At 34.2% G+C, this 26,114-nt stretch overlaps 1 protein-coding gene and 1 non-coding gene across 5 annotated transcripts in view; one reads left to right on the top strand and one right to left on the bottom strand.

Annotated features, from left to right (window-relative positions):
• The window catches only part of Rasal2 (RAS protein activator like 2), a 361,482-nt gene that overhangs the window by 264,079 nt on the left and 71,289 nt on the right, over positions 1-26,114 (bottom strand). The window lies entirely within an intron of this gene.
• On the top strand, positions 14,277-14,383 carry LOC124083568 (U6 spliceosomal RNA). Its single transcript, XR_006848811.1, has one exon. It is a non-coding gene; the product is annotated as a U6 spliceosomal RNA (small nuclear RNA).

Below are 26,114 nucleotides of genomic sequence, written 5' to 3' on the forward strand. Positions count from 1 at the left end.
GGCCAGGAGACCGCGCTACCGCTTGAGCCACATCCCCAACCCAGAATATAAGTTTTAAAGTCAGAAAAAGATGAAATCTACCCAGTTCCAATCACATTTGTCTATTCTACTGCCCCTACACAAATCACTCAATATCTCTTAGTTTTTTTTTTGATGGGGATTGAACCGAGGGCCTTGTGCATGTGAGGCAAGCATTCTCCCAACTGGGCTCTATCCCCAGCCCTCTTAGCCTTACCTTAAATAAAAAATAGGACTATAGTGGAAATGCATTATGCATGTGTATCTGCAGTAGAATGGGAAAAAGAACTGCTAGGTTTTAAAGTAAATGAATAGCCCAGCATGGTGGTACACGATTGTAATACCCGTCTCAAAAACTTAAAAGGGTTTGGGGATGTAGCTCAGTGGTAAAGCGTCTCTGGTTTAATCCCCAGCACCCCAAAAAATAAGAAGAAGAAAAAAACTGAGTAAAGCAAAAATTGTATATAAAATTGTCTCTTCATATCTGTGGGATATATACATCAGTGGAGTCAACCAACGAAACACGAAAAATGCAATAAGACCTATGATGGTTGCATCTGCAAGTAATCCAGAGATCATTTAAAGTACACAAGAAGGTATATAGAGGTTATATGAAAATACTACACAACTTTATATAACAGATTTGAGCATCCAAGGATTTTAGTAACCAATCTTCCATGGATACTGAGGGATAACTAGAGTCAAAATTAACTTTGAAAATTCTTAAATCACTCAAACTATCATTTCAAAATGCCATCTCTTAAAGAATTCTATACAACTGGTTTTATTATTCATTATTTTTATAAGGCAGGTTAAGCAGTAAAAATACTTGGCAGGGCATGCTTAACCGAAAGTATTCATATTTAAAACTGAAAATCATTCTTTGTAGTGACTATAATAAATCTGGGTAAGTCTCAAGTATGTATGAGGCAATGTAGTTCTCAGGTATAAGGAAACAGAAAAAGTACTTTCCTCTCAAAAAAAATATTTAAATCAAAGTAACATAACTACCTGTGCTTGCTCCTAAGAAGGGGTGATGAGGGAGGAGCAAAAAAAATCTTTTTAAATGAAAGAAAATTTTCAAAATAAAGGTTAAAGAATTTTCAAACAATTGTTTTATAAAGTATAATATCATAAAGCCATGCCTTTGACATTTCAACAATGCAGATTATTAAGTCTTATTCCTTTAAATATAAAAATTCACTAAATTATAAACAAAAGTAATTCATTTTATTCTCATCAGGCTTTTCCAACAAATAAACTTCTAATCAGAAAAAAAGGGTAGAAAAAGAGGAATTACTTGTGGTATTTATTGTGGTCTTTAACATTCATTTAATAACATGATGTGCATTTATTCCATGAACATTTTTAAAGAACATTATATTGTTGGTAGATGGAGCTAAAATACACCAGAAGACCATCAATCTGTTTGTGAAGGAGAATCAACATTCATAACTGCCAAATGAATCCAAAACAAACTTGTCACAGCAGAATAACCTGAAATTGCTTGGTTATAAACCCCTCAAATGTGATCTAAATTTAAATATAGCTTTTCATTGCTTCCTATTTAGCTATAGAAATTTGACCCTTTTAAGGGCCTTTATTTCTTTAAAAAATAATTTTCCTGATTCTCCAGTTGTGACTCAGTCTGGCTATGTCTATCTGCCTTCGGCCAGGGATCAGCTTCTCTGTGGGAACTGGAAATGTGCACATACCCAAGAAGTGATGCAAGATCTGAACTTTCCACAAAGGCAATGCCAGCATCCTAGCCTTCAGACTTTTGTACTTCTTCCTAAACCAGTCACAAGGAGCTGGAATGCAAAGGAAATAGTTGTGCAGCCTCAGAGAGGGAAGTACTTCAAATTAAACATTCATTTGCCTACTTAGAATCACATTAACAGCAGTAGTTTTTAGGCCTCTAAATTTCTTACCATTTTCTCCTCTTGTGAATTCACTTCTAACTTTGGAAGCTAAATCTGTTCATTTATTGACGGGCTGCTTAAGCTAGGACAAGGTCATGCATATACTGCTGGTTTTATTTATTACATGTAGTTCACATTGACATAGCTGTGTCATATATAACAGCTCTCTGAAACAGACTGTCTCAAAATAGATTTCAAAAGCATTCTGCATTTGAACAGTTTTAGATTTGAAATAATGTATGTAACTTTAAAAATTTCTTACATACTTCTACTATACTTTCTACTTAATGCATTTTACTTAGTATTTTAAGGTATTTCTGACATACTCACAAAATTGCAATCTCATGTTTAATTAAGCTCCCTTCTGCTCCTCATAGTGCCTAGCAGAGTATACAGTACACTATCATCAAATACTTACTGAAATAAGTTGAAGGAGTATGGATAGGATACCAGATCTTTGCAGTGACGGGGAAGGAAGAAGGTGGGGGGGAGGAAACACGGCACAAAGTACCTTAAAAGTCTGGAGACATTATTTTCAGTTCCCTTTTTGATTCCTACTTGCTACTGCCTCACTACTAAAAACTATTTAAACCAGTGATGCTAAAAAGTTATCTCAATTAGTTTGAGGTTTTGTGTCCATATACTTCCCCACCACCAAATCTATGTTTTACAGTTATAAAATGTATGCATGTTTCTCTTTCCATAAAAGATACGTTTTATAAAAATTTGATTCACATAAAACCAATCTCAGAGACTGAGAAATAAATGGTCTTCTTTCAGCAAAATGAAGTTGTTCTTTATCCAGTGTGTGGATATTAAAGCCTTCGGATTTTGCTGCAACTTATTCATTTCTTATGTCACTCAATAAACATATTTACTTAGTGTCTACTCTGTGCCACAAGCTTCCCTAGGTCTTTGGCTCTTAAGGACTATTTTAAATTCTCTTTAGATGAACATAATGAATTGATATAATAATTGATGGAATGGATGTTCCTTTGGAATGTGGCAAGAGCACAGGGAATGGACTACTCAAGTTAGTTTGGGAAAGATAATACTTGAACTAAGAACAGGCAGGAAGCAATTTATACTGAGCAAAGGCTAACATGTAAATAGTAAAAAAGAAAATTTTATTTCAAATAATTTCTACTGATATCAGTGCTCTTCCAAATTTGGTTTACGGGCCTATTGTAGGCCACAAACTATTATTAGGCTATCTAAAGATGAATGAAAAAATAAAGAATAAAGTATTTAGAAACCTTTATACCAATGTGACAGAGTTGAATCCAATTTTTAAAAGCCTACTTTTAGTGTTTTTAATTTGCTTCATTTAGATATTAATTGTTATTGTACTTTAAAAAAAAATTGGTTCCCAGGGGCTGGAGTTGTGGCTCAGTGGTAGAGCTCTTGCCTAGGACGTGCAAGGCCCTGGGTTCGATCCTCAGAACCACATTAAAATAAAGGTATTGTGTCCAACTGCAACTAAAAAAAAAATCAATATTTTAAAAAAATATATATATTGGTTCCCAAAAGATTGAGAATTTGATCAAATTACCAGTAGTTTGTGAAGGCTAAGTGGATTTATTTCTGACTATATCTCTCAAATTGTTCCTGTCTTTAAACTTCTTTTTAGAACTAGAGTGTATTTTTTTTTAATATATCTCATTCAACTTTTTATTATGACACATCATTGTTCCATACCAAGAACCGTGATTTCCTGAAATATAATTGCAAATAACAAAAAACATTCGGAGTTTGGAAAAATAATTATGCATTAGCATGCATATTTACAAGTTCATTAATTAGATTCTCATTTTCAAAGTTTTATAAAACTCCTTTAGAAATTAAGGAACAGAAATATGGAAGAAAGGGGCAAGAGACTTTCCACTAAAAGGTGAATTGTAAGCTAGGAAAAAGCACAAATATTTTGTGACAAACATGGAGGGTAAATACTTGGGAATGACATTGGCCAAAATATATCATTATATTGTGTGTGTATACATGTGGAAAAACTCCTATTATGTGCAATGACTATGCAACTTTAAAAATATGGAATATCACCTTATATACATTCAAACAATTATAATAATGGCATCTTCAACAAGATTCTCCTGAAAAACAAAACTAATAATATGTAGTGGGGGATGTGAGAAAAAGAAAGAGAAAGGAGGGTATTTTAAGTAATTGGCTCACACAATATAGAGGGGCTGGCACTTTTGAAATCTGCACTGCAGGATGGCAGGCAGCAGATCCAAGGAAGAGTTGATGTCTCAAGTCTAGAGGTGCAGACAGAATACCATCTACCTGGGGGACTTCATTCTTCTATCTTAAGGTCTTCAACTGATTGCAAGAGTCTCAGACTGCTTAGCTGGCGTACGATTGCAGCAAGAGTACTGTTGGTTACACATTCAAGTTCACTGGTAATTCCCTCCAGCAGAGCTTCCCGACACAAGTCCCGGGTTCAATGTTCCTCTTCACTAAAGGCATGGCTCACAATCATATAATTGTTGACTTACAGGTTGCAGAGATTCCCTCAGTTAGCAGCAACACTTTTGCTCAGATATCAGTAGTAACAGCAACCAAAATTAAAACAGTCCGGTCCGCGGTCCCACCGCCGGCGCCAGAGCTGCGCTTGGAGCTCTATCGTCTCGCGGCGCCCAGAACTAGAGTGTATTCTAAGAGGCTTTTCGACTGACTTCAGAAAGAACTGTACCACGTAGATTATAGTAGGACTCATTTTAATTAAAGATCATACTAACACCCTGCTATGTTGACCTAAACCTTAAGCATCTCAGTGAACTAAGCAGTAACTGGTTTACATTCTTTGGTACATATTGTCAAAAGAAGCAGCAAATAGATGATAATAGAATACTATTTAACTTAATTTTTCTGGATTTAAAGCCACTAATCCTTACCATTCTTTTGTGATGCAGACCCTGCACTTCTTTGGAATTATCTTTATTTAAAGAATTCAAATGTGTGTAAGAAATAACACTTTGATTCACGTATAAATTCAAATAAAAATAGGCCTTCACCATCTAAAAATTTATGTTCTAAAATGGAAAACTCGGTGAATGCTCATTCCTGATATAAGTGGGGGATTTTCTTCCATACTATGAAGCTACAGCAAACTTTAATACACATAAGATCATATATCAAAGGGCCCACCAATTCAAGAAATAAAAATCTCAAGTCAGGCCTGGGGTTATACCTCAGAGGTAGAGTACTTGCCTAGCATATGTGAGGCACTAGGCTCGATCCTTAGCACCCCATAATAAAATAAAGGTATTGTGTCCATCTACAACTATAAAAAAAAAAATTTAAATTCTTAAGTCATCATCTTTCACCAAAGAAATTAGGTCATGTGCTAATACTTCTTTACTTTGCACGTAGTTCATTCCAACTAAAAATATATTCTTTCCTGTCAGTATTATTAGTAGCTGTTTTCCTTTTAAATTTCAATGAATCAGGGCACCAATACAATTTATAAAATATAACACTATTTAGTAGGAATAATGATTGATACATAAGGTAAAACAATGAATATATAAGCAGGTAACCTCAGAGAGTTCCCAGATGTTGCACTCGTAGGCAGAGTGAATTCAAGGTATAGCCAAGAGAATTCAAAATATGAACATTTGTGAACAAGTTTGTTGTTGACACATATCAGCATTACTCATGCCAGTCAAAATATGGAAACAGGTCAAATGGAGTATAAATTTTCAAGAGTTTTTAATTATCTTCTGTATTTCAAAAGTATCTGTCATGATATTTCCTTTTGCATATCAAATTTTAGTAATTTGAGTTTTCTCTCTCCTTTTCATTAGAGTGGCTAAAGGTTTAGCAATTTTATTTTTAAAAAGAACCAACTTTTTGTCAATTTTTTGAATTGTTTCCCTTTGTTTCAATTTCATTGATTTCAGCCCTGATCTTAATTATTTCCTGTCTTCTATTACTTTTGGTGTGGATTTGTTGTTTTTTTCCTAGGGCTTTGAGATGTAGCGTGAGGTTGTATATTTGTTGACTTTTTCTTTTAAAGAATGAGTTCAATGCAATGAACTTTCCTCTTAGCATTGCCTTCAGTGTCCCATAGGTTTTTACATTTTGTATCAGAGTATCATTTCCTCTAAGGATTTTTTTATATCTCCTCCCCGGTATCTTCTGTTATGCATGCATCATTCAATAGTTTATTGTTTAGTTTCCAGGTGTTGGCATAGCTTCTATTTTTTACTTTATCACCGATTTCTAATTTCATTCTATTATAGTCTAACAGAATGTACGGTAGTATCTTTTTTTTTTTTTTTGTATTGGCTAAGAGTTGCTTTGTGGCATAACATATGGTCTATTTTAGAGAAGGATCAGTGTGCTGTGGAGAAAAAAGTATATTCGCTCACTGATGGATAGAATAGTCCATACATGTCAGTTAAGTCTACATTACTGATTGCTTAGTTTTTCTTGTTTAGTTTTTTCTTTGGAAGATCTATCTAGTGTTGAGACAGGTGTGTTAAAGTCACCTGGTACTATTGTGTTGTGATAGTTAAAAATTTTGAGCATTGTATCTCTTATAAGTTCATTATAGTGCTATATATAACTTATCTGAAACTCTTGCGATCAGAAGTGTTTCAAATTTTTATTTTTTTAAGATTTTTGGAATATTTGCATAGACTTTATTTACCATTTAAGCATCCCTAATTCACAATCCTAAAAGTTTTTTTTTTTTTTGGATTTTGCAGGATTTCAGACTTTAGATTTTCGAATTAGGGATGTTAAATCTGTATACAATATAAAACACAGAAATATAAATTGCAGGATGAGTTTAAAAAATTAATAAACATGCTAACACTTTTATCCCAAACCGCCAGGGATACACATAACAACGTTTTTGAGACAAATGGTGTCAATTACACTCACAGAAAGGAAATTAGAATCTAGTATTGACTTGTTGCTCATTTACAGTGAGATTTTGGAACCACTGGGTTGTTTATGACACAGTCATGTTATTTACAAGCTGTGTATAATCACCCCAATATACAACATAACAGAAATATTATGATCTTTGTGGAAAAGTAAAAACTCTAAAGCTTCCAGAAAAAATATATTAAATTCATGACACTATTAAGAAATATGACCTTAAGACAAATAACTTAAGAGAGAACCAGGGAATTTATCCTATCTGGGATTTGAATTCAAAAAAGAATAAATAGATGTCAGTAATTCTATCACTTCCCACAAAATCCCATAACTGACTCCACTACTGAACCATATTGGTGAGATTTTCATCACTATATATACACCTGAGATAAAAGGAGAAAAGGTTCATACTGATTCACAGTTTCAGCAGTTGCAGTCCATTGTCCCTGAGACACACTGCTTTGGGCTTGTGGCAGCACAGTTTATCATGGTGGGAGCACAAAGCAAAGAAGACTGTTCGCCTCATAGCAGCCAGAAAGCAGAGAGAGAAAGCGGGGGGAGGAGGGAGGAAGGAACTGGGGTCCCAATATCCCCTTCAAGGGCACACCACCAATGACCTATCTTCTTCCAACTAGGCCCTACCTCTGAAAGGCTTACCATCTCCCAGTAGGGCCACAGACTACAAACTAAGGCTTATAGCACTTGGGCCTTTGGGAGACATTAGGCAAACCACAGCATGGAGCAAGAATTGGTTATTATATTCTCACATGAGTATCAATTTTTATTAAAAATACCAATGAATATAAGAATTATAATTATGGCTACAGCTAAAAGTCTTTATTTATGCCATAATGATGTAGCCAAATAACAGTGATTTGGGAGAATAATATCAATCTCTGACATGTAGTAACTGATGGTTGATAATGATAGAGCTGCTATCTTTGTAATCATTCCAGATATTACAAAGGAAATATAAATCAACATTTAAAGTGCATCGTGATAATTGCTTTGGTCATTTGTCTTTATCTTGGATGCTTCTACCTACCATATAGGTGTCAATTTCATAACTGATACCAGTGAATATGACTATGTTAACCAAACTCAGAGTTCCCATCGAAGAAATAGCACTCAATAGCTATTTAGAGGTTATAAAACTGAGAAATTAGGTATTTTAAATGACTCTGCAGTTCAACCTAGTAAGATACAATTTAGTTCACATGTAGGCTAATATATAGATATTTGCAAATACTGAAAAGTACAATTTGTTATCCAAACAGTAATATTCCATAAATGTTCACTGAATTAAACATAGAAATGTAATAAGGAATTCTTTATTTCTAGGTTTTATTTAACATGCTTTTGGTAGAAAATATTTTAAATAATCTGTAAAAATAATGCTACTTTAGTCATACACTTTTGGTGACATAATTAATATAATGCTAAAAAATGAAACTGTTATCATTCATTTCCTGTCATGACTATGTAACTGACATTGAACTTACCCTCCAGCTATAAACAACTAAAAAAACAGACAAAATATGACAAACTTTTTTCAGGTATTAGATAATGCAGAGCATAGAGCTGTGATTCCTAAGAAAAGAAAAACATACCAATAAAACCTATAATAATCTCAGATTTTTAGAAAGAGACACTTTCTGACTATTGGTATAGGGAGAGGAAACCTAGGCAGTATACAAAGGTCTTAATGAATTTGAGGAGACAGAAGTGAGACTTCAGAGACACTGGTAGAATTTTCAGAATAAGGAACAAGAAAAAAGTAAATTACACAGAGAGAAAGACCCAGAAATCTACCTACATATTCCCTTGGTTAAACTATAATTGAGTACAATAAACTTTCTGACTGCAGGGAAAGAAAACTACTAGGGAGCTATAAACTTCAAATAACTCACTTGGGACTGGAAAATACTTAAGATCCCTTAAATCAGCCAGGCGTGGTGGTTGGTGCACACCTATAATCCCAGCAATTCAGAGGCTGAGGGAGAATTGCAAGTTTTAGGCCAGCCTTAACAATTTAGCAAGAACTCGTTGCAATTTTTTTTTTTAATTAGCTCAGGGACAAAGTGCCTCTGGGTTCAATTCCCATACCTACCCCAGTCACTCACACACACACACACACACACACACACAAAATCCTCAAATCAAAAATGAAGTGACTTTATTGACCACTCAGAACATTCTGTATCTGTTATGGTTTGAATATGAAGTGTCCCTCAAAAACACATGTGAGACAATGCAAGAAATTTTAGAGAAATGATTGGGTAGTGAGAGCCTTATAACCCCATCAGTGAATTAATCCCTGATGGGATTAACAGAGTGGTAACTAGAGGCAGGTGGAGTGTAGCTGGAGGTAGTAGTTAATTGGGGGCATGGCTCTGGGGTATATATTTTATATCTGGAGCTGGAATCTGTTTCTTGACCACCATCATGTGAGCTGCTTTCCTCTGCCACACACTCTGCCTTGATGTTCTGCCTCACTTGAGCCCCAAGGAATGGAGCCAGCCTTCTCTGGACTAAGAACTCTGAAACCATGAGACCTCATATAAACTTTTCCTCCCCTACAGTTGTGCCGGTTAGATCCCTTATTCACAGCAGTGAAAAAGCTAAGTAAAATAGCATCTATCCCCCAAAAGGTTACATGTGAGTAGTAAGACTAAATTAGGCATTGAAAAATTGAACATGAAGATGTAGAAAAGAAGAGTACTTCAGATCTACTCTTAATAAAGCTTCAATCAAGACTTAAATTTAACTCTCAGGAAATCTAACATCAATTATAATTAAAGACAGATAACAAATACCAACATCATCATTGTAATATCAACAATGTCTATCATTCAATCAAAAACTATAACCCGGGCTGGGACTGTGGCTGAGCGGTAGAGTGCTCACTTAGCACGGGCAGGACCTGGGTTCGATTCTCAACACCACATAAAAATAAAGGCATTGTGTTGTGTCCATCTACAAAAAAGATTCATTCTCTCTCTCATTTTTTATTTTATTTTTTTATTAGTTACACATGACAGTACAATGATCTTGACAATTCATACATTTGAATCAAATGGGGTATAATTTCTCATTTTTCTGATTGTACAGGTTGCAGAATCACATTGGTCATACAGTCACGTATATACATACAGCAATAATGATGTTTATTGTATTCTGCTGCCCTTCCTATCCCCCCTTCCCCTCACCTCACTTCTCTCTACCCAATCTAATGTGACACACTTTTTTTTCCCCTCATAACATCATACATGTATTCTGTATAACGATGAGGGTCTCCTTCCATCTTTCGTGCAATTCCCCTTCTCCTTCCTTTTCCCTCCCATCTCTCTTCCCTTCTTAAACATCACATGCAGGGGAACAAGTAATAGAATAACTGTTAAATCAATTATTTAATGCTAAGTGAAGTTAGCCAATCCCTAAAAAACAAATGCCGAATGTCTTCTCTGATATAAGGGGGTGACTCAAAATGGGATAGGGAGGAAGAGCATGAGATTACCCCTCTCTCTCTCCTTTTAAAAAAAAAATTACAACCCATGTAAATAAGTAGGAAAATATAAACCATAACCAGAAAGAAAATCATTCAGTAGGTACAGTAACAAATGATAGGCATAATGTAATTAGCAAAGACAATAAAATAGCTATTATAAGCATGTTTGAGGATTTAAAAGAAGATATGATAATAACAAAGAAGTGCAATATATTTTTAAAAGAAGTGAAATTTCTAGAACTGAAATATATAGTATTTTTTTATATACCAGGATTGAACCCAGGGGGCACTTAACTACTGAGCCACACATCCCCAACCCTTTTTTCTTTAATTTATAAGCTAGGTCATGCTGAGTTGCTTAGGCCCTCACTAAATTGCTAAGGCTGGCTTTGAACTCGTGATCCTCCTTCCTCAGCCTCCCAAGCTTCTGGGATTATACATGTATGCCACCACACCCGGCTAAACAGTATAAAAAAATTTACTTCATAGTCAGAACCAGAAGACTGCATACCTCAAAAGGAAATGTTGGAGAACATGAAGATATAACAACTAAAAATATGTCGAGTGAAAAACAGAGAGGGGGTTAAAAGGACTGAAACAAAGACCAGTGGTCTGTGGAAGGTTAATAAGCAATCTGGGAAGGAAAGAATAATGAGGGAGGGTAGATGAATATACTAAAAATGAAATGATGAATTGTTTTGAAATATAAACTAAATATTCACAAAACAACAAAGCCCAAGCAAGATGAAACAAAGGAAATCAAAGACACATAATAAGTAAACTGCTAAAAACTAGTTGTGAAGAAAAAATTAAGAAAAACAAACAGAAGAGGGTAAACATCACATACAGGGGAACAAGTAATAGAATAACTGTTGAATCAAGCTTCAAGATGATAGAACAACACTTTCAATATACACAAAGGATCAAATTCTATACTTAGTAAAAAAAAAAAATCCTTAAAAAGTTAAAAAGACACTTTTTGAACTACAACTGTAAGGCACTAATAAAAATATACAAAAAGTACTTTTTTAAAAATCTAAGTAAATTCATTGCCAACAGACTTCCTGAGAAAGCAAAACCAAAAAATAAACAGAAGCAAAAAATAATAGCAATTAAGAGTAGAAATCATGGAACTGAAAACAAAACTAGAGAAAAATCAACCAAGCCAGAAGCTGGTTCTTTGAATGGAACTACAAATAAATCTCTATCCAGGATAACCAAAATAAGAAGGGAGATATATCTATGTAAAGATCAAATTAGGAGGATGTATGATGGATATATATAGACCTATATAGATAGATATATCTATATAAAGACAGATATATATCTAATAAATGAGAGAGAGACAGAAATTGATAGAAAGGAGGGAAGAAAGTCATTTTTAAAAATATTTTTTTTATTTTTAAGTGGTCACAATATCTTTATTTTTCATTTATGTGGTGCTGAAGATCGAACTCAGTGCCTCAAGCATGCTAGGCAATCAGTCTACCACTGAGCCGTAACCTCAGTCTGAAAGTCATCATTATTGATCAAATAGATATATAGAGCTAATAGACGAATGTTACAAACAACTCTTTGCCCATAAAATCGATAAATGAAAAAAAAAAACCTGGAAAGACATAATGTACCAAGTCTGCACAAAAAGGAAATAGATAAACTTAATAGCCCTATGTTATTTAAAGGCATTGAATAAATAATCAATAATCTTCAAAAAAAAAAAAAAAAAAAAGAGCACCAGGTACAATTTCAATGGTGAATTCTACAAAATATTTAGAAACGTAGTAACAATTTACCATAATATTTATTAGTAGATAACAGAAGCAGAAATATTTTATGAAGCCAGTATCACCTTAATATCAAAACCAGATAGAAAGAAAAACTTTAGAGCAACATCTCTCATAAAGATCAACAAAATAATATTCAATCAAATACAATATTTAAAATAAATTTTGCATATCACAACCAAAAGGTATGCAAGATGGGTTCAACATTTGAAATTAATGAATGTAATTCACTATATGAAGATGAAGAAAATTATAGTATGCAAAAAGCTGAAAAAAGTCCAATACCCATTCATAACTTCATATGTTTATTTATTTTTGGTACTGGGGATGGAATCCAAGGACACTTAATCATTAAGCTATATCCCCAACCCTTTTTATTATTTCCATAGAGGGTCTCACTTAATTGCTTAGGTCTTGCTAATTTGCTGAGGCTGGCTTTGACCTTCCAATCCTCCTGCCTCAGCCTACTGCGTAGCTGGGATTACAGGCCTGGGCCACTAGGCCGACTCCTATTCATAACTTTTCCTTTTTAATAATTCATGATTGTTTTATCATTTACTTTTTTTTTTTTTTAACATACTAGGGATTGAACCCAGAGGTGCTCAACCACTGAGCCAAATGACCAGTCCTTTCCATTCCCAATATTGAGACAGGGCCTCACCACATTGCCTAGGGCCTGAATTGCTGAGGTTGGCCTCAAACCCACAATCCTCTTGCCTCAGTCTCCCAAGTTGCTAAGATTACAGGCATGTACCACATGCCTGGCAGTAAATGTTGTTTTAGAACTCACTGGTATTGGATATAAAAGGGCCAGGGAGACAAAAGTCCACTGGGCTCATAGAACAGATGATAGTTTGTAAATGGTTCTCTTTGGGGCCAAAATAGAGAAGAGTTGTGACATTCTGTCCAGGTGTGCTGGCAGATATCAGTCTTCTCCTGAGGTAGGAGCTGAGTTGGTGAGAGCTTGGAGGCATTTCTTCTTTGGCAGGTCTAGATTTGGAGTAGATAAGGGAAGTTTACAGAATGTCTCTCCTGCACTAGGAGGGAAAGGAAGTAAGAGGGACCTTGATTCTGAAGCAGGCCCTTTTAAATGATTCATTATGGGGTGGGGTGGGGCGGGGGTAGGAGAGATGAAGAGGGAATAGTAGCTCTGTGGTAGAACCCTTGCTTAGCACGCAGGAGGCCCTGGGTCCAATTCCCAGTACCTGAAGAGAAAAATGACAACAAAAATACCCCTTAAAAAGCCCCAATTGGAGTGAGTCATGCTGGTACATGCCTGCAATCCCTGTGCCTCAGGAGCCTGTGGAGGAAGAGTCAATGGATACTATTCAGCAGTAGAAAGGAATGAGCTATTAACTAACAAAGACATAAATCTAAAGTATATAATACTAAATAAAAGAAGCCAGTTTGAGAAGAACACACACACACACACACACACACACACACACACAAAATGATAGCAATTAGATTCTAGAAAAAAGCAAAACTAGAGAAAGTAAACAGATCAGGGGCAGAATGTGACAAAACAATCTATCTCCAATGGAAGTGTGTGGTATAGTCTCACTCAAAGCAGTGAGGGGAAAAGGTTCTATCCTAAGAAGTTCTGGAAATGAATGCAGTCTATAAGACTAAAAGTAAATTATATATGCAAGTTCCATACTCTAGTGATGGAGTTATTTCCCACAGGAATATGAATTAACAATTCTAAAACCACTACATATAATGAAATTAAAAAAACTAAGTAAATGTGTGTTGGATGGTGGGAATCAGGTTCCTCATTGTTGAAGTGGAAGTTATCAAAGAAAGCCAGGAGAATGATATGTGAGGTAACCGATTACTGTTGGAGACACTGATATAAACTCATGTTTAGTTTATACAGAAACAGATGGTTACATACAAAAATATTTACTAATATGTGTACATAAAAGAGCTCAGTGTACACACATTTATTTCCTTGTTCTATTAGCTTTGAGACTAGAAGCAACAATGCCCTAGTATAAACAAACATGCCTACTGCCCACATTCTGATTTTATACAATTCTCCAATATAAGGAACCAGAGCTCTTTAGAGAAAATGCTGATTCTAGAACTGGGGCAAGAAATATATAAGATGGAAATACATAAGATGGGTCGGTAGTGCTGATGTTGGCAGCACATACACTAAAATCAGAAAAATACAGAGAAGATTGGCATGGCCTCTACATAAGGATGACACAAAAATTCCTAAAACATCTGTATTTTTTAGAAGAAAGGATTCTGAAACCTTTTACCATATACAAATGATAAATGTACGAGGAGATACAATGCTTAACCTGACTAACATTATGCATGTAAATATGTACTGAAATACGGCATGGTACCCCATTAATAGATATGATTTTTATATTTTTATATATCAGCTAAACTAAAAATAAAAAAGATGGGCCCAGAAGATCTTTTAGCACTAGAAAGGACACGTTCAAACAAAAGCACAATGACAGAGTATGTCTAAGGAACAAAGATACAACTGAAAGAACTTCTATCTTAGGATAGAACCTTTTCCCCTCACTCCTATTGGTCAAAGATAGGACAATGTGAGTATAACAAAATATATAAAGTACTGTTGGGTAATAAATCAAAGTATAAGATAAATATTCATGAATACATAGTGATAAATAAATAACACAAACACACAGGACTGGGATGGGATATACAAATCTCTTGTGCAGTACAATTTCAAATAATCTGTGCATCTATTCTACCATGAAGGAAGTGGAACATATCTTCTCACTACTTAGCACAATGAATGCCTTCCAAGGAGTGGATGGAAACTCTCTATACTGTATCTTGATAATTTTCCTATAAATTTTGAACTATTCTATTATTAACTACTTATTATAAGAGTAATAAAAGTATTAGAAACACAAAATTCTGGTTCTTTGAAAAGATAAATAAAATTGAAAAACCTCTAGCCAGATGCATCAAGAAAAAAAAAATGAGAGAAGCTACAAATTAGCAGTATCATAAATGGTGATGTTACTACAAATTTTATAGATACTAAAAGGATAATATTATGAACAGCATTGTCACTAAATCCAGTGATGTAAAAGGAACATGTATCTATTTCTTATATGTTCCTTCTACCTGATTCAACTTTGACTTTACAGACATTAAAAGATAAATACCATTAAGATAACTCAAAACATTTCAGTAAAATACACGGCTGTTATGGTTTAGATGTGGTATTCCCCCAAAAGCTCATACGTGAGACAATGAAAGAAGGTCTGGAGGAGAAATGATTGGGCTATAGCCTTAACCTAATGGGATTAACTGAGTGGTAACTGGAGGCAGGTGGGGTGTGGCTGGAAGAGGTGGGACACTGAGGGCATGGCTCTGGGGTATATATTTGTATCTGATGAATGAAGTCTCTCAGCTTCCGGATCATCATGTGAGCCATTTCCCTCTGCCACACTTTTCCACCACTTGAAGCCCCAGCTAAGACCTCTGAAACCCTGTGAGACCTCAGACTTCTCCTCCTCTACAATTGTTCTGGTTGGGTCCTTTAGTCAGAGCAATGAAAAAGCTGACTATAACAGTGACTTTTATAAGAATGATTATAAATTTATGGAAAATATTTAATGTGGCACTCTATATGTCTCAAAAATACATATAATACTTGCATTTTACTTCAGATTACGGCACCGATTAATATTTCATAATCAAACTGAAAAATTCCAGGAACTGACCACTTACTCTAAATATGTTCTGAAGCTCTCTCCCCTTATTTATAGCAACAATTTTATAAACACTGATTGTACATAGTATATTTAGCTTTTTTTTTAACCCCAGAAAATTGTAGTTATTCTGTCATGTGAATAAGAGATTGCTATTACCTACACTAGTAACTTTGTTGGACTGTTTGTATGCAGTGATGTGGTCATTAGTTGTGTTGAGTAAGGGTGGGAAAAACAGATAAACAGTTGCAGGACACTTGTCTGAATACAATTCCCCCTACAATGTGGTAGCTGTTATTATCATTTCTACATGCTGGGTGTCTTCTTGAGAGTGACAAAAACACAGAGTGCCACCCTTTTTGACAAAACCTGAGTTACCATTTTAATAATACTTTTTGTTTTCCTTACCTCATCTCCAACGTGGCTGAATCAGCTGGTCTCAATTTCAACCTTAAAGTTTCTTTCTTCCTCCTTCCCCAACTTCCCTCATTCTGTGTCCTCATTTCCTTCTCTTCTAGCTCTTTCTGTCCAAGTTAAAGAAGTGTAACTTTTTTTTTTTAACACCTAATAAAGAAAATGAACACTGTAGAAAGGGCACAGTCTTTAGAATTAGACTGATCTGAGTATGAATTCTGGCTTTATCAAAGAAAAGTTACATTGCTTTTATGTGCCTCAGCCAGTGGTGTGTCAGAACCAGCTCACACTGGCTGGATGGCCCACTGTGCCAATCTCCTAAAGAGTCCACTTCACAAATTTCATACTGATAGCTTGAAATCTGCCATTATGGGAGTATTCACACCACAGAAATCAACAAAAGCTAGAAATTAGGACATTTTTACAGAAAGAACCAGTTATTAAACATTTACCAATAAAAATCACTGGCTTAAGCTTTCACCTCTCTCAAATGGGTTGAAATAACATCAACCCTACAATATTTTAAGAATTTCACATAATACCAGTAAAACATCAAACAAACTGCTAGATACATAAAAGGCATTCAGTATGTGGTAAGTAGCAATACTGTTATATTACAAATGGAGTCTGGCTATGTGAAAGTTGAGCATAAAACATCTAACAAGCAAAGAAACCACTAATGTAAAAGTGTAATGAAACGACTGAACTTCATTTTAGTAGAGTTGCTGGATCCTTTAACATTTTTAAGTTGAAAGAATTAGTAAATATTCCAAATAAAACCCCTCAATTAATGAGAATTTTTTTTTTTACATCTTCTCTTTTTTCAAGGTTCCATTTTAATTGTCTCTTTTTGTGTTCAAGTCATATCCTATAAATTCAAACTTTCAGTAGTAGTTTGGAGAGATTTAGAAAGCAACAAGATCTATTAAGAAGTACTATAATGGGGCAAAGATACACATAATGTAGTACAATAGAATAGCCCCCTATTTCCCCCAGTTTCAGTTACCTAGACAGTCAACTGTGGTCTGAAAATATTAAATGGAAATTTTCAGAAATAAACACTTTATAATTTTCAAACTGTCTGCTCTTCTGAATAGCATGATACAATCTCATGCCATCTTGTTCCCTTTTAACCAGGAAGTAATCATCCTTTTGTCCAGTGTATCCACACTATATAAACCACCTGCCCATTATATTTACTTAGTATTGCTGTGCTTATGATCAAAAATCCTTTGTATTACTTAATAATGGCCTCAACACACAAGAGTAGTGATGCAGGCAATTTGAATACAGCAAGGAGAAGCTGTAAAGTGCTTCCTTTTGGTGAAGAGGTGGAAGTTCTTGTTTTCATAAGAAAAAAACAAAAATCTACATACTGAGTTTGTTAAGATGTACTGTAAAACAAATCTCCTACCCATGAAATTAAGAAGGAAAAAGAAATTCATACTAGTGTCTCTGATGTACTACAAATTGCAAAAGTAATGGCCACGTTTCATAATATATGCTCAGTTAAAATAGAAAAGACATTATAGAGTTTGGTACTACCTAGGGTTTCAATAATTCACTATGGGGCTGGGAATATACCCACTAAGAATAACAGATGACTAATGTATCTATAATAAAGTCTATAAAGAGCTCATAGTTCGCCATTTACTCAAACAGCTAAACCAAGATTTTGACCTTCCTTAGGAAAAGAAATTTAGATTAGGTATGGCAAAATAATCTCAAAAATTATTCTTATGTTTCCAGTGAGAAAAATATTGTTGGATATAAGAATATAGAATAGACTCTTATAAATATTGAGTAGAATAAATGACATATCTTCCCAAATGAAGAGGAGTGTGACCAAGGATCTATCTTGGGACTAAAATTTCTACTTTTAGACCTTACTTGTAGCTTTTACATTGTTTTTTAAGGATTCAGAATTGTGAGCAAAATCTCCTGTATATAGCTTATGCATAACAAATTGGCTTCACATAAAAAGGCCTTTTAGAGGTCTCTAAAATGTCTCAGAGGAAAAACAATGTTTATGGCTGTCCAGAAAGATGGGAGGAATAGATGAATTCTAGATAGGGAAGAGGAGTGGGAGGACAAGAGAGGGGGCAGGGAATTAACAAGGATGGTGGAATGTGATGGACATCATTATGCAAAGTACATGTATGAAGACACATGTATCAAGATACTTTATATACAAGCAGATACAAAAATTGTGGTATATATGTGTATTAAGAATTGTAATGCAAAAAAAAAAAAATAAAGCACACGTATAAAGGCAAAAAAAAAAAATAGTGTTACCTTAGATTAGGTAGAGGGAAATGAAAGGAGGGGAAGGCAGAAGATGTGCGGATAAGAAAAATAGTAGAATGAAACAGATATCATTACATTATGTGTATATATATATATATGACTGTATGACCAATATGAGTCTACAATATGTATACTCAGAAAAATGAGAAATTATATCCCATCTATGTATGATATATCAAAGTATATAAGTGCATGCTACTGTCATGTATAATAAAAAAAAAAAAAATTTAAAGGATACTGTTTGTCCCTAGTGATTTACTTTAGCCCCTAAAATCAATACAAGATCTTCATTCATAATATCACTGTTGTACATATTATATAAATAGATTAAAATAAAATTTTAATATTCACATTCTTTGCATTAAGTGGTTAGTATCTACTTTTCCCATGTATGTCCAGATATGCTCTTGTGTTGATTTATGACTTGTAATAAAGTTATTATGATAATCAAATGTCCAAATGTTTGAGCTGTTAAGCTTTCAAATTATTTTTTATTACAGATACCAGTCTTAATATCAATTTTCCTAAAGCCAAAAATATAATATTTCAAATTTTATGTTGAACATGACTTATCACAACAGATGAATTTCATATTAAAGGGTTTTAAGTTTTATCTATAAATAGTTTGAAACTTTATGGAAACAATGGACATGAAGATTTGAAATTTTTTTAAGTTATAATTGTGGTATAAGGCATTATCCATTAATTACAAAAAGTACTTATGAAACATTTCAGAATGGCCATATTCTGTGGTCATTTAAATTAGTTATACTATAGTCACAGGCCTGTTTTCACATACTTATATCATTCCTCCCTGGAATCATCTAACCACTCCTCTTTCCCCTCAATCCTTCACATTCAACATTATTTGCTTTCTTTAGGTTTTCCACATACACAATCCATCCTCATTCCACAGGGTCTTTCCCATGCTGCTCCCTCAGACTAGACTGTTCTCTCAGTGCCCTCTTTATTTAAATTCCAACTCAAGAATCACTTCCTCAGAGTAGCCTTCCTGTATCTGTCAGTCAAGGTAATTTTATTTTCTAATATGTTTTTTTCTATCAGAAGCATGATCCTTTCTTTTACAGCATTTAACAGTTTATATTTCTATATTCATTGTCTATTTAACTAAACTTTATGCTTTATGAGATCAGAACTTCTCTATTTCTACTTAGCATTAGCTCCTTGGCATTTAGCATGGTCTCTGGCACACAGGAGGTAAATGAATAAATCAATTACATAGATTATGACAAATTAAGCTACAACATATATGAATCAACATTAGATGCAATTCAAAAATCACAGCATTATTACTAAATCTCAAATAACACTAATCTGGATAGAGTATTATCCAGAAGATGATACTAAAGCCTCTAGGCCCCATTTCAAAGTATTAACTTCCTAAGACATAATATGGACCTTGTGGTTTTTAAAATATGATGGAAACTAACTCTAAGGCACTAGTACACCCTGAATTCTTGAATTCATAATCCTGTTATTCCAATAGCATGTTACTCACCGTTTCTTAAAAAAAAAAAAAAAACTAAAGAAAATATTCAAGTAAAGGATACTGCGGAAACAGTAAAATTTAGAATGGATTTCTGTATAAAGGATTACATGGGCAGAATCCCCAAAACAGAACTTTAAATGGCAACTAATCTGATATGCCTTAATATTAATGGTTACCAATTCTGGCAAGTTGTAATATCTGTGTAAAGCAGTGATTAGGAGCTTGAGCTCAAATCTATGTTCTGTGAAAGAATTATTAATGAAATTTCAGCTCAGGGTACAGAAGCCCAAGAAAGTGGTGGCACCTATGTAACAGATTTGCCCTCCTGGATTTAATAGCATGGATTTACTTTATTTATGACAGCACCAAAATTCTTACTCTCTAAATTACATTATAATTTGTTCATCCTAACTTATAACTGGACTAAATGCCAGTAGGGGAAAATAGCACAAGGACAGTGAATTGAGAGGCAAAGTGACAGTATATTTAGAGGCAAAAGAAAGATATGTTGAGAAGCTGTGGCTGCCTATAATAATGATTATCTGGATAAAATAATGGGGGATTAAGGGGCAAAGAGACCTCAACTACATAACTAGTTCTGACAAAAGTTTATTGGACTTGGACATCTTTTAGTACCTAAACATCTGTCACTCTCACTTTGTACAGCATATGAAAATGTCTGACAATTTTGACACAGCATGTTTTAAAACATTTGAACCAAATGCAACAAAGTAATATAAACTGCCATCACTATTAATACTGTTGTTTAAAAGTGTAAAAGATTAGAAACAGTAACATACTTTCTTACCATCTTTAAAATTGAGGAGAAGTAATGCCTACACATAAATTACTTTCTAATAAAAACCAGGGTATGATAATAGTCTAGCAAAACAAATTGCATTAGTTTATCATTAAATAGAGATATTATTTATGTTCAACTTATTTAAAAAGATCAATGTTTAAAATAAATATTTTTAACTGGAGAAAAAGGGCACAACTATTAAATACACGTGCATTCATATATACATAGAGTATTTCTGAGTGAATATAATGGCAAATGTGGTAAGTAAGCTTTGGAAGAGGCGCCTAGGAAACCAGGGGTCTGGGATAGAAGGCGGACTTCCCTTTCATCATAAAGTATTCCAAGTGTTAACAACGTTTTCCATACTCATATATAACTTTTCCCCCAAAAAATAAAAGTTCCCAAAGTTAAATTAATGGCATTAATTATTCCCATAATTTATAGGAAAAAAATCTACATGTTAAAAATCATTGACATAAAAGGGACTTAAGAACATTCTCTCCCATTTTATTAATGAGAAAGCTAAAAAAAATTAAGAAATCTTGTTACTCCAATATTAACAGACAAGTCAGCTCTAGGATCTAGGATCCAATAATGTGCCATGTACTATACAATTATCATTAGCTCATCTTAGTACAGAAAAATAAAACTTGACTACAAATTTCTTGTAACTATAGGAAATCAATATACAATCAGAATGATTATAATTTTTACTGGTTTGAAAACAAATTGGCAAAAATGTAAAATTTTGCAAGGATGGTTCTTTAAAAGCAAGCTCAGGAAGGAGCTGAATTTAGCCCAAGAAGGAACTAGCAACAGCAAATGTCCTTGCAAAGTAAATGCCAAAGTCAATATGTATGCATGAACTCTTTACACTGCTTAGATTCAGAGGCAAAAACAGCAAATTAATTAGCTTCTCATTTATCTGTTTTGGCTTACTTGACTGACCAAATAACAACTCATCTTCAATAACAAAATAATTTAATAAATTTATTCTAGAAATATTTAAATTTCATTTAACCTGAGGAACTCATTTGATCTCAGGTACCACTCTGATAAGAGAAGTCCTGGCGAGGCATGTTGGCACATGGCTATAATCCCAGTGGCTCGGGTGGCTGAAGCAGGAGGGTAGCAAGTCCAAAGCCAGCCTCAGACCCTCAGCAAGGCCCTAAGCAACTTCGCAAGACCCTGTCTCGAGATAAAAATATAAAAAAGGGATGTGGCTAGGTGGGTAAGCATCCCTGGTTTCAATCCCCAGTTTAAATAAATAAGAAGTCCTCATAAACTTCTCCATAATATCCTTGCTTAAAAGATATATTAGATTATGTGTATTAGAAAAGTACACCTTTTGTCTCAACAAAAATTGATGAAATCTTTCAGAATTTTCCAACTTAATACAATGGAAACTATACTAAGAGATAAATATTAATCTTAGTTGGCAAAAAAAAAAAAAAATGCAAATTCCTAGAAGAAAGAATTCTAAAACTAACTCCCAAATAGAATACAAAAAAGACACAGATGAAAAATACGGATATTCTAAAAAGTCAACTAGAAGGAGATAATACATGAACTAAATTAAGCATTTAAACAAAGAGGCCTTGACAAAATAATGGAATTTGCAGGGAAATGGATGGCATTAGAGCAGATTATGCTAAGTGAAGCTAGCCAATCCCTAAAAAACAAATGCCAAATGTCTTCTTTTTTATAAGGAGAGTAACTAAGAACAGAGTAGGAAGGAAGAGCATGAGAAGAAGATTAATATTAAACAGGGACAAGAGGTGGGAGGGAAAAGGAGAGAGAAGGGAAATTGCATGGAAATGGAAGGAGACCCTCATGGTTATACAAAATTACATACAAGAGGAAGTGAGGGGAAAGGGAAAAAAAAACAAACAAGGGGGAGAAATGAATTACAGTAGATGGGGTAGAGAGAGAAGATGGGAGGGGAGGGGAGGGGGGACAGTAGAGGATAGGAAAGGCAGCAGAATACAACAGACACTAGTATGGCAATATGTAAATCAGTGGATGTGTAACCGATGTGATTCTGCAATCTGTATACAGGGTAAAAATGGGAGTTCATAACCCACTTGAATCAAAGTGTGAAATATGATATATCAAGAACTATGTAATGTTTTGTACAACCAACAATAAAAATTAAAAATAAATAAAGAGGCCTAAGAATATTACCGACAATATCCAAGGGGGAAAAAAGGTGTATATGTTAATTTTTTTCACATCATATTAAATTATTAGGAGGCACACCATACAAAATTACTAGAATAAGTAACAAGCAAAAAGAAGCTGCATCAACTAAATAAATTTTGTCCTAACATCCAACCTCTCAAAATTTTCATAGATAAGAGCTACTGTTATACATATGGGAATAACTGGAAGGGGAAAGGAGTAACTAAAGAGAACAGTCTTTCATTTTCTATTTTTTTTTAAATGTTAGGCTTAATTACAATATAAAATATTTTTAAAGTTTATTGTTCGTAACTAATATCATGGAAGATTTTCCCTAATTCCTCTCCAATAATGTAAAAAAATAAATACTCAATGACTATGCTAGCTCTCCTTCCAAGTTCTAATGCCGTAATTTCAAAAGATCTACATTTTTGAAACTTCAGTTCCAGGCTTTTACTCCCTATTTGGTCAAAAGGAAAAAGTAGTGGTTAAAATAAGTCTACTCTAACCTGAGTCAATCTCAGAGAGTACCACCATCCTTCCAAGTTCATAGAGAACAGTCTTCTTCCACACATTAGACCCTCATCATAATCTCAGGAACTCCTTTAAATATTTACTGAAAACCATCTCCCCGTAAATGCACCTAAGGACACATGTGCAAACTGTGTAATCTCAGGGAGTACCCCAACACCATATTAGAAACTTCCCTAAAAAAGAATGACAGACTTATATACTTTCCACCAAGGTAAACGCTATACCTAAATATATCTATGATGGATAGTCTTTTTAATTTACATTTTATTTTTTAATTTATTTTTATTGGCACATTATAATTATACAAAATAGTGGGATTCATTGTTATATTTGTACATGCACATAATTTGATCAATCCCATTCCCAAATACATTCCTTTCTCTCCACTCTTCCCTCCCCGATGTGCTTGCCCTGCTATACACATCTCCCTATTATTATTATTGCATTATAATCATACATAGGCAAGATTATGGTATATTTGTACATGGACATAGCATAATTTGCTATACATCCTATGGCAAAGATCATTATTTCTGGAAACATGAAAACCAAGAATGGCCTACACTGCCCAACTGGAGATTCACTAGACTGTCTTTTCATTGATCATTCCTCAGGAGAGTGGTTCAAAATAGGAACTAGTGCCCCCTAGGAGGCACTTTGGAAATTTGTGAGGTTGTTTTGTTACCCGAGATTGCTGTGGGGGTTTAGCTTTCTTTCCTTCCTCATTCTAGGGAGGGAAGAGAAAGCACACATCTGTTGGACATCAGACAGTGAAGAATGTCCTATCAAACATTAATGTTGGTGAAAAAAAACACTCATAATTACCTAACCCTGAAATTTAAATGTTCTACACAAAAATAAGACATTTTTGCACAAATTTAATGTATACTGAATGTAATCAACGAAGATTGTACCGTTTTGTTTAGAAGTTTAGCAAAGTTATTTACCTTTTGAAAAGTCATGCTACCAATTGGAATACTATTTACAGTAGTTGAGCTGCCAATGAAGCATACCTTAATCAATCTACATCTGAATGCTGCTTATAGCGATTCTGTCCACAGATACAAGCATGTGACTAGTTCCCTACATCTAGTATACTATGCTTAAACATTTTCATGTTGAAATACATATTATTCTAAATTATTTTCCTGATCTTTTTCTCATATATATTTAAGTATTATAATTACTTTTATGTGTGAGGTAGTTTAAATTGCTTTTTTTTTATATATAGGATAAAGACAGCATCACAAAATACTTGCTATAACAACAGTAGGTCTGATGGGACTGAGAACCAGTGGATTTAATAACCACCATACTAAATTAAAACAGAAAACCTGCCAAACATCTTTACAAACAGAGTTTAATATTATTAAATGATAGCCTGTAGGATTAGTTTATGCATTTAATCATCTCCTTATGCTAGAAGCTGGGATTATAGTCAGTTTCTATTTTGTGAAATCACCACCATTTCTACAAGTTCTGTAGACCATAGTAAGAAGTATTATTCCTCCCACCTTAACCCTTGATACACTATTATGGCATGGGCCAAATTGTAGATATAAACAGTTTTGTGAAGCTGGATGTGAAAAAGATTAGAACGTTATGAAGGACTAGTACACCCATTAGACGTGTTTTTCATCTCCTTCAAAATTATCATTTATGACCTCTCCAAACAAAACAGTCAAGAATACTTTCAAACATAGTTAGGCTTTGTCCTGGTTAAAGGTTTGAATGAATGGAAGGAATGGAAGAACAGAGGGAAGGGAAAAGGATGGGAAAGTTTGGTAGACAAATATGAAATAGAACATGAAAGAAGTTCTTCAGGAACATATTAAACTTCTATATACATAAACTTTTTCAATGATTCAAAAATAAAAACATTGGGCAAGACAAGTCCTTTCCTTTTACTTGACAAAACCAAGTAAAAAAACCAAATTTATGAAGATTTACTCCCATAAAACACTGTGAAATAAAAATCAGAACTTGGGATGGTTACTAGTCCTAGCAGTTTAGTGTCAACCTCTACCTGTCATAATTTTCACAAAAATTTCAAAAGAAATCTTCAATGAAGCCATCTGATTAAAATACCTTTTTGTAAGTAACAGGTAAAGAACTTTGCCGCGGAAACTGTTTATGACCTATTCTCTCTAGCAGATCTGATCCACATCAACCTGATCACTCCAGTTTCACAGGAGGAATACTGTATGAATAAACTTAAAGTATAATCTATTCCATTATCAAAATGACCAATCCTTTTTCCCCCTCAAAACTACTAACGGCTCAGACATCAAGCCTGAATTTTCCAGACCAATATTTTATATAGGCTACTCCCATATGAACTATTATTTTTGTTCTTCTGTAGGGAATGTCTTGAGGGTTAGAAATTACTCTTGGGGGCTGGGGTTGTGGCTCGGTGGTACAGCCCTTGCCTAGCATGTGCGAGGCCCTGGGTTCAATCCTTAGCACCGCATAAAAATAAGTAAATAAAAGATATTGTGCACCACTACAACTAA

The sequence above is a fragment of the Marmota monax genome, unplaced genomic scaffold, assembly GCF_021218885.2.
Source record: "Marmota monax isolate L192 unplaced genomic scaffold, Marmota_monax_Labrador192_F-V1.1 WCK01_AAM20220418_F8-fsc00055, whole genome shotgun sequence".
NCBI lineage: Eukaryota > Metazoa > Chordata > Mammalia > Rodentia > Sciuridae > Marmota > Marmota monax.